Source organism: Halichoerus grypus, chromosome 3, assembly GCF_964656455.1.
Source record: "Halichoerus grypus chromosome 3, mHalGry1.hap1.1, whole genome shotgun sequence".
In the NCBI taxonomy this organism is placed as follows: Eukaryota; Metazoa; Chordata; class Mammalia; order Carnivora; family Phocidae; genus Halichoerus; species Halichoerus grypus.
This window is the reverse complement of record NC_135714.1, coordinates 155,701,506-155,708,936: the sequence shown is the minus strand read 5'-3', so window position 1 is coordinate 155,708,936 and position 7,431 is coordinate 155,701,506.

Below are 7,431 nucleotides of genomic sequence, written 5' to 3'. Positions count from 1 at the left end.
CGTGTTTGTGTAATAAGGGAATGAAAGCTGTGCATGGCCAAATATCAACTACATCTTTTTCTCTGAATTACTAAGCTTCATCCTTTGTTAGTGCAACTGATGGTGAATCTTAAATATAAGGTTTAAATTTATTCCTCTTGAATTTTATCTTTTTTTCCCCTTGTATTTTATCTTATAAGTGTACTGTGGACACCTGTCCGGTTTGTTCTGAATTTTGTTCTTCCAGTTTTGAATGAGAAATAAAGAAATAAGCATGCCTTCTGGGTCTCCTCCATCCAGAGTATAAATAGGAATGTCCATTAGGACCCTTCTTATCACATTAAAAGCCCAATCTCCTGAAGGCCTGCTATCAAGAAATTGCTGTATACCAAATCCTTTGGAAAATATCTTCCTCAAAAGCTTTCATGTCCCTCCGGCTCTGGTCTTTCCATTTTGATATGTATGATTCTTCTTTACCTGGAGACAGGTGTTTTTCCCATCCTCTTTGCAGTAATCCAAATTACAGAGTTCCTGCAGGGATCCCTTTCCATTATCTAGTGGATGGTTTGGCTAAAAGAGGCTTCTCCTTCCTACACATCATCAAGGCTCCTTCTTCTTTCATCTATATCCAGCCCCAAATGAAGTCTGCCACATTCTTCCTGAATTTATAATTGATTCAGATGAAAAAGCTAAGTATTTTATCTTTGCTAATACCTTATTATATTAATCTGGAAGATTTGTTCAAGCTCTGATGCATCTCTGTAATTAAACTGCTTTAGGGGTGCCTGGCTGGCTCAGTGGGTAGAACATGTGACTCTTGATCTCAGGGTTTTAAGTTCAAGCCCCGTGTTGGGTGTAGGGATTACTTTAAAAGTAAAATCTTTTAAAAAATAAAAACAAACTGCTTTTCTTAGAACTTCACCCTTACAGAGTTCATAAAATAAGGTGTTCCGTTTGACAATATGAAGCCCCCTTTAAGAATTTGCAGGCTAGACATTTGCAACGATATGGATGGAACTGGAGGGCGTTATGCTGAGCGAAATAAGTCAATCAGAGAAAGACATGTATCATATCACCTCACTGATAATGAGGAATTCTTAATCTCAGGAAACAAACTGAGGGTTGCTGGAGTGGTGGGGGTTGGGAAGGATGGGGGGGCTGGGTGATGGATACTGGGGAGGGTATGTGCTATGGTGAGTGCTGTGAATTGTGCAAGAGTGTTGAATCACAGATCTGTATCTCTGAAACAAATAATACAGTATATGTTAAAAAAAAAAGAAGCAGAAGAAGAAGATAGCAGGAGGGGAAGAATGAAGGGGGGGAAATCGGAGGGGGAGATGAACCATGAGAGACAATGGACTCTGAAAAACAAATTGAGGGTTCTAGAGGGGAGAGGGTGGGAAGGTGGGTATTAAAGAGGGCACGTTCTGCATGGAGCACTGGGTGTTATGCACAAAAAATGAATCATGGAACACTACATCAAAAACTAATGATGTAATGTATGGTGATTAACATAACAATAAAAAATTTAAAAAAAAAAGAATTTGCCGGCTAGAAGAATTCATATTATATAGCATCACCCACTGGTAAAGAGTGGTATTGCAGGGCGCCTCTTAGCCACTATACATTCTCAAAAATTCTCATACTGATAAATGTGAAGTGAGGCAAGAATCCATACACATGGGAGAAATCTTAGGTGAATTTCTGGGGGAAAGCAATAAAAGATCGGAAACTTAAGAATTGTGAAAATAGCACATAGTTCAGAGAATGGGCCAAAGAAGGCCAATTTAACACTTCTCCAGGCAAACCTCTTCAACTGAAAATATCAATGGATTTTTTTCCCCCAGGAAATTCTATTTCTTATTTTAAATGGAGTCCAATAGGAAAATGGGATTTACATTTTCCTGGATGGCCGACATTGCTGGAACACTGTTATGAAATACCGTGGAATGGCCCTCTGTGTCCTTTCAAAAATTTACTCCTGGGCAGCATTGATGGTATGGTGGTGAGCATACCTGCCTTCCAAAAATATTTCTCTCTTTAGCTTCCCAGGAATGATTATTTGGGTGATTAACAAGGCAGCATGAACAAGGCGGTCACACTGCGAGGAGTTTTAATCCATGGCATTTGAGAGCTCATTGGGGGAGTAAGGGCGAAAACCTTGCTAAGGTCTGGGCTGGAGAGGGATTTGTTAATGCACCGAAGGTCTCACCAGCATCCATGTTTCCCCCTTTCCTCGTGGTAACCCAGCTAAGGGATATTTCCCTGCCCCCTTGCCTTTGGTTGAGGTCATGTGACTGAGATCTGGCGGTGGAATGGGGCTGACAGTGACTGTGTGCCTCTTCTAGGTCTGTGCCGTGCTCATCTCCAATCCACAATCCTCCGACCTCTTTTTCCATTCTCCATCAACCTGGGAGGCCACCTACTGAAGATGGCAGCATCTCAGGACGGAAGAAGCTGGACCCTCCAGCCAACATTTGTAAGTGAGCCACCTAACCTGCAATGGATTGTGAAATACGTGAGAAATAAACCACTGCTGTGCTGTCTTTAAAGTCTTGCAGTTATTTATCAGAGCCCGCGCTACTTGCTCTGACTACTACAGAAACTCTCTTGAAATGGGATTCCACGGTCATAAAAACATAAATATGTGGCATAGCTTAGGAACTGTGTAGCAGGGTGCAAAGAACCTGCAAATAGAGGCTGAAAATATGAAAATCTTTATTATGCAGTGGCAACATATTTGGTAACCTGTGTCCGTGTTATCTAGGACAGCAGACCACATGCCTACTGACACTCAGGGGCATTTGTTGGAAAGAAAGTGATAGCCTATGTTCTCTGCTGTTGGCGGTATTTGGCAAAGCAATCTTAGAAAAAGATGAGCTCAGGAGAAATGGATGGTTTGCAAAGAGAAATAAAAGGGAACAGAGAGAGTTCAGAAAATTTAAGCCTGATAGGGAGGAAAACACCAACGGCTTCTAGATCCCAAACAGCAGAAAAGGCCCATTGAGACCCAGCCTTGGTGAAAAGATCAGATTAAGAATATGACCTTCCCAGTCAAGTCTTGTAGCATCAAGGTAGCAACCTGCCCCTTGAGAGACAGAAAGAGGTACAGGGGACAGAAACAAGGAAATAAAGCAGGTTTGGAAACTATGTCTAGAAAAAACTCTAGGTGTGGTCACTAGCCCATGGAATCGACTAGAAGCAAATAGATGAGACTTTGCTAAAATTTTGAGGGACTTGATCATACACAAACACACCCCCCAAACCCCAAAACCAACCGAACACATAAAAAACCCCACTTGCCCAGACTTTTACCTTTTATCTCAACTATGGGAGCTGTAAAATAACCCTGCTCCAGAAGGAAGTGAGCTGGGAGAACTGAGCAACTTCAGGGAAGACTCAGCCCCCAGCACCCACTTCAGATGTATACAAAGAGGGTGGCAGGCCAGGAAGGTTCTTCTAGAGAGCATAGCCTAGGGTATAATAAACAAGAGAGCTCCTCCAGAGAGTTGAACGAGGGCCTAAGCAAAGACCTTCCCCCATCCTGGGGTTAGGGGCCTTTAGAGCAACTGAGGGGGTCTCAAAATATCCACAGACCTAAAGCTACTCTCTCTCTCTCTCTTCCCTTTTCCAAATGGGCGTTTTAATTGTGGTTATCTGATCCATGCTCCTCCATTTGAGATTGGAGCTACTTGAGCTGACAGAAAAGACAGAGTCACAGGGAGAGCCTGGACTGTGAGCTCGATGCAATGTCCGGGCGGGACGTGGAGTTGAAAAGCCCCACCCCAGGGCAGGAGGTGGGGAGTGAATGTGCTTTATGTGTGAAGACAAAGAAGCAAACAGATATTTAGTGGCCGGGAGAATGGACTGCAGAGAATGCCAGCACCTACTGATCGGTGCTTCTCTTCTCCATCCGGGGCCCACAGCTCACTCTGTTTTCAAGCCCCCTCACTGTTAGGTAGGCTCTGGCCAGTGGAATATGGGTCCAAGTGCTGTACATCAGCCCAACCCGTAAAATCCTACTTTGCATGGCCCTCTATCCTCTCTTCCCAAGATGGAAGGTCCCTGGGTCCCTGGGTCACCATCTGGAAGAGAACTGCCCAGCCCACCTGGGATTGTGATGTGAGTGAGAAATAAACTTTTGTTGTATTAAGATAGTGGGATGTAGGGTTTATTGTCACAGCAGTGAGTGTTACTTATACTGACTAGTGTCAGGCTAGGGAATGCCCATATTTAGAAAATATACTGAATAGGAGAAGCTATTAGAGAAAGAGAAGTCAAAGAAGCTTAGAAGAAACAGAAGTATGTTAGATCAGAGAAACCAGGGGAGAAGAGAGCTTTAAGAAGGAACTGTGAACTGTGTTTGTGATGGTTAATTTTACATGTCAACTTGGCTAGGCCACGGTACTCAGGTATTTAGTCAAACAGTATTGTAGATGCTTCTGGGAAGGTGTTTTTTCAGTTGACGTTGACATTCAAATCAGTAGACTGTGAGTCAAGCAGATTACTCTCCATCCTGTGGTGGGCCTTATCTAATCAGTTGAAGACCTTAATAGAAAAAAAAGACTGACCTCCCCAGGGAAAGAGGGAATTCTGTCAGTAGACTGCCTTTGGACTTGAGCTGCAATATTAATTCTTCCCTGGGTCTCCTCTTCCTGGCTATTTGTTCTGTTTCTTTGGAGAACCCTGACTAATACAGTGTTAAGTCTACAAAATGGTTGAAGACGATACACGTTTCAAAAAGGCTATTATTCTGGCAACTAAGAGGAAGGAAGCAATTTTAGCAAACATTGGGGGTTGAAGTTACAGCGGAAGAAGGAAAAGTGGAAGCAATGTCCTAATGCTGGTGAAGAACAGGATGGGAGAGGAGAGGATCAAAGGCACAGAGGGAGGAATTGAGCTTTAGGAGAAGGAGACGTTTTGTGTCTGTAGTAGAAAAGACAAAAGCAAGTCTGGGGGAGCTCCCTGGGGGGTTCTGTTCTGAGCAAACCACAGCACTGCTCAAGAACTGACATGAGACTCTCTACCTTCATTAATACACAGAGGGTTCCACCATTAGTGATTCTGGGTTTTTTTCCCTCTAAATGACCTCTGCCCTATAGCAATTTCCTCTGGCTTCCAACAGAAGTATGGCTCATGTGTCACAGTCAAATGCACCCACCCCCAGCCCAAGTTATAAACAATATTAAGCATTTCTCTCTATCCCACCCCACCCCACCCTGCCTGTGTCGTCTGTGCCTTTGTGCCCAAGTCCCAGCCTGAGCCCCATCTTGATAGCCCCTCATCATCTGGTCTCTTGGCACGGGGCCGGGGTGGGAGAGCTAGGAGGTTGTTTCGGTTGACCCTGGGTCCATCCCTCCAGCTGTTGGTAGAAGATGCCTGAAATTGAAGCTGACGACTTTCACCCAAGGGCTGGTGTAATCTCTAGGAAATCCCTGGCTCCTCCCTTGATCTGCGATCTGTGATCATCCTTTATCTTCATCTTTCTGCCTTCCCTCTGAACTATCTCAGTGCTTTGACCCCTCCTGCCTGCCAACTCACCTCCAGCTCTTACTTGCCACTCCACACTGCTGGGTCCCCTCTCCAACTGCATCCTTTCGGAACTGGAGCTCATCCTCTGAACCTCTTCAGGGCTGGGGTCCAGCCCTGCTCACTCAGGGCCCATGTGCAGCCAGACACAGGCCTATTTCATTTCTTTGCTGATGCATTTGCATATCATAGCAATACCAGAGGCTATATACACCCTCCAAATACAAAGGGTCAGGGAGAAGGGTGGGGGCCTTCCCTCACATCAGGGTTAGGCCCTTTTTGTCACTAAACGTCTTGGATCAAGCCAGCTAAAGAAAGCATGGAGAAAACTAAAGGTCATTTGCCTGTTCTTTCTGTCAATAAGTATTTGAGTGTCTGCTATGAGAAGCAGTGTGGTATACTGTAGCGATCCACACAGCGCCAGATTTAGCCCGCAGGGTTCAAGTCCCAAGGTCTCCACTTCCTAGCTACGTGACAGTGAGCACATGATTAATCTCTCCTTCCCTCCGTTTCCTCCCCTAAAAAATGAAGACATTTGTAGTGTTTGTCTCCTAAGGCCGCAGGGAAGATGAAATACATGAACCCAGAGGAAACTAGGTAAGGATTCCTTTGACGTGACTATCCCCCTGGTATTTAGGAAGCAGCTCTCCTGGTCCATGCCGCAATCCCAGGAGGCTGAGGTGGACTCGGAATCCAGATTCAAGGAGTACATCGTGACCTACTACGAGGTGGGCCACAGCCTCTCTGAACCTCAGGCTCCACCTCTGTAAAATGGGCACCATGGGTCCGGGCTCCTGCTCTAGAGGCTGTGGTGAGAGAACGGAGAGAATGTGCTTTACAAACTGAAACTTGCCACCCCCCCCACCCCCCCCCACCCCCCCCACCCCCCCCCCACCCCCCCCCCCCCCCCCCCCCCCGCCTTCGTGGCCCCTTCTCGGCTCCTGGCTTAGAAGAAAGTGTCTCTGCTTTGGCCCTACCTGCTTTACTCTTAGGACCAAACAGGGGTGGGCATGGAAGTGTGGGGATGTGGGGAAAGGCCAGGCTGGGTTGCCCCTGGGATGCGGTCCCCTCTCTCCCTGCACTACCCCGATACAGTGTTCATCACACCTCCGCACCATTTCTAGTTTCCTTGTTGGCTTTCCTCACCAGGTGCAACCTCATGGAGTATTCCTCACCCTCCCAGAGCTGGGCACAGAGGCTGGTACATGGAAGGTGGGCAGGAAATGTTCCATTAATGAAGAATGACATGTGAGGACCCCAGAGGAGAGCCTCTGACAAGAGTCACTACTCCTGGCTTGACGTCAGTTTCCCTCCGATGTCATTGTACAAAATCACAGAATTAGGAAGCGCCTGGGGCCCAACGCCCTCCTGCAGGAAACCGAGGTTTGGAGACATGAAGCGGCCGCCCCAAGTCACCCACCCAGCGCGGCAGAGCTAGGGTGACCAACCTCGCTGGCCTTCCCGAGACTGAGGGGCTGGCGGGGACTTGGAATTTCAGGGCTGAGGCGGGGCCAGTCCCCGGCAGCCTGGGGCTGGAAGCCGGGGATCCTGCCTTCCCCCCAGTCCCCTCTACCCCTGAGACGGGTGAGGAGTCCGTCCGGGGCTGAGACCCGCTCCCCCGCCGGCCCAGCCCAGCCATGAGGCGGCCCCCCGTGCGGGCGGCGGCTGGGGAGGTGGGGGGGGGGGTCCCCGCGCGCTCCCCCGGGGGCGCCGCGGCCGCAGGGCGGGCGGGGGGAGGCGGCGGGCCCGGGCTCGGGGACCCGCGGCGGCACAAAGAGGCCCGGCCGCGGCAGTTTTTTGAAACTACCGAGCTAGTGGATCTGGGCCGGGGCCCAGGGAGTGACGAGGAGGGAGGGAGCGCGCGCCAGCGAGCGAGGGGGAGGCGGGAGGCGGGAGGCGGGGAGCGCGGGGCGCGGGGCCGGC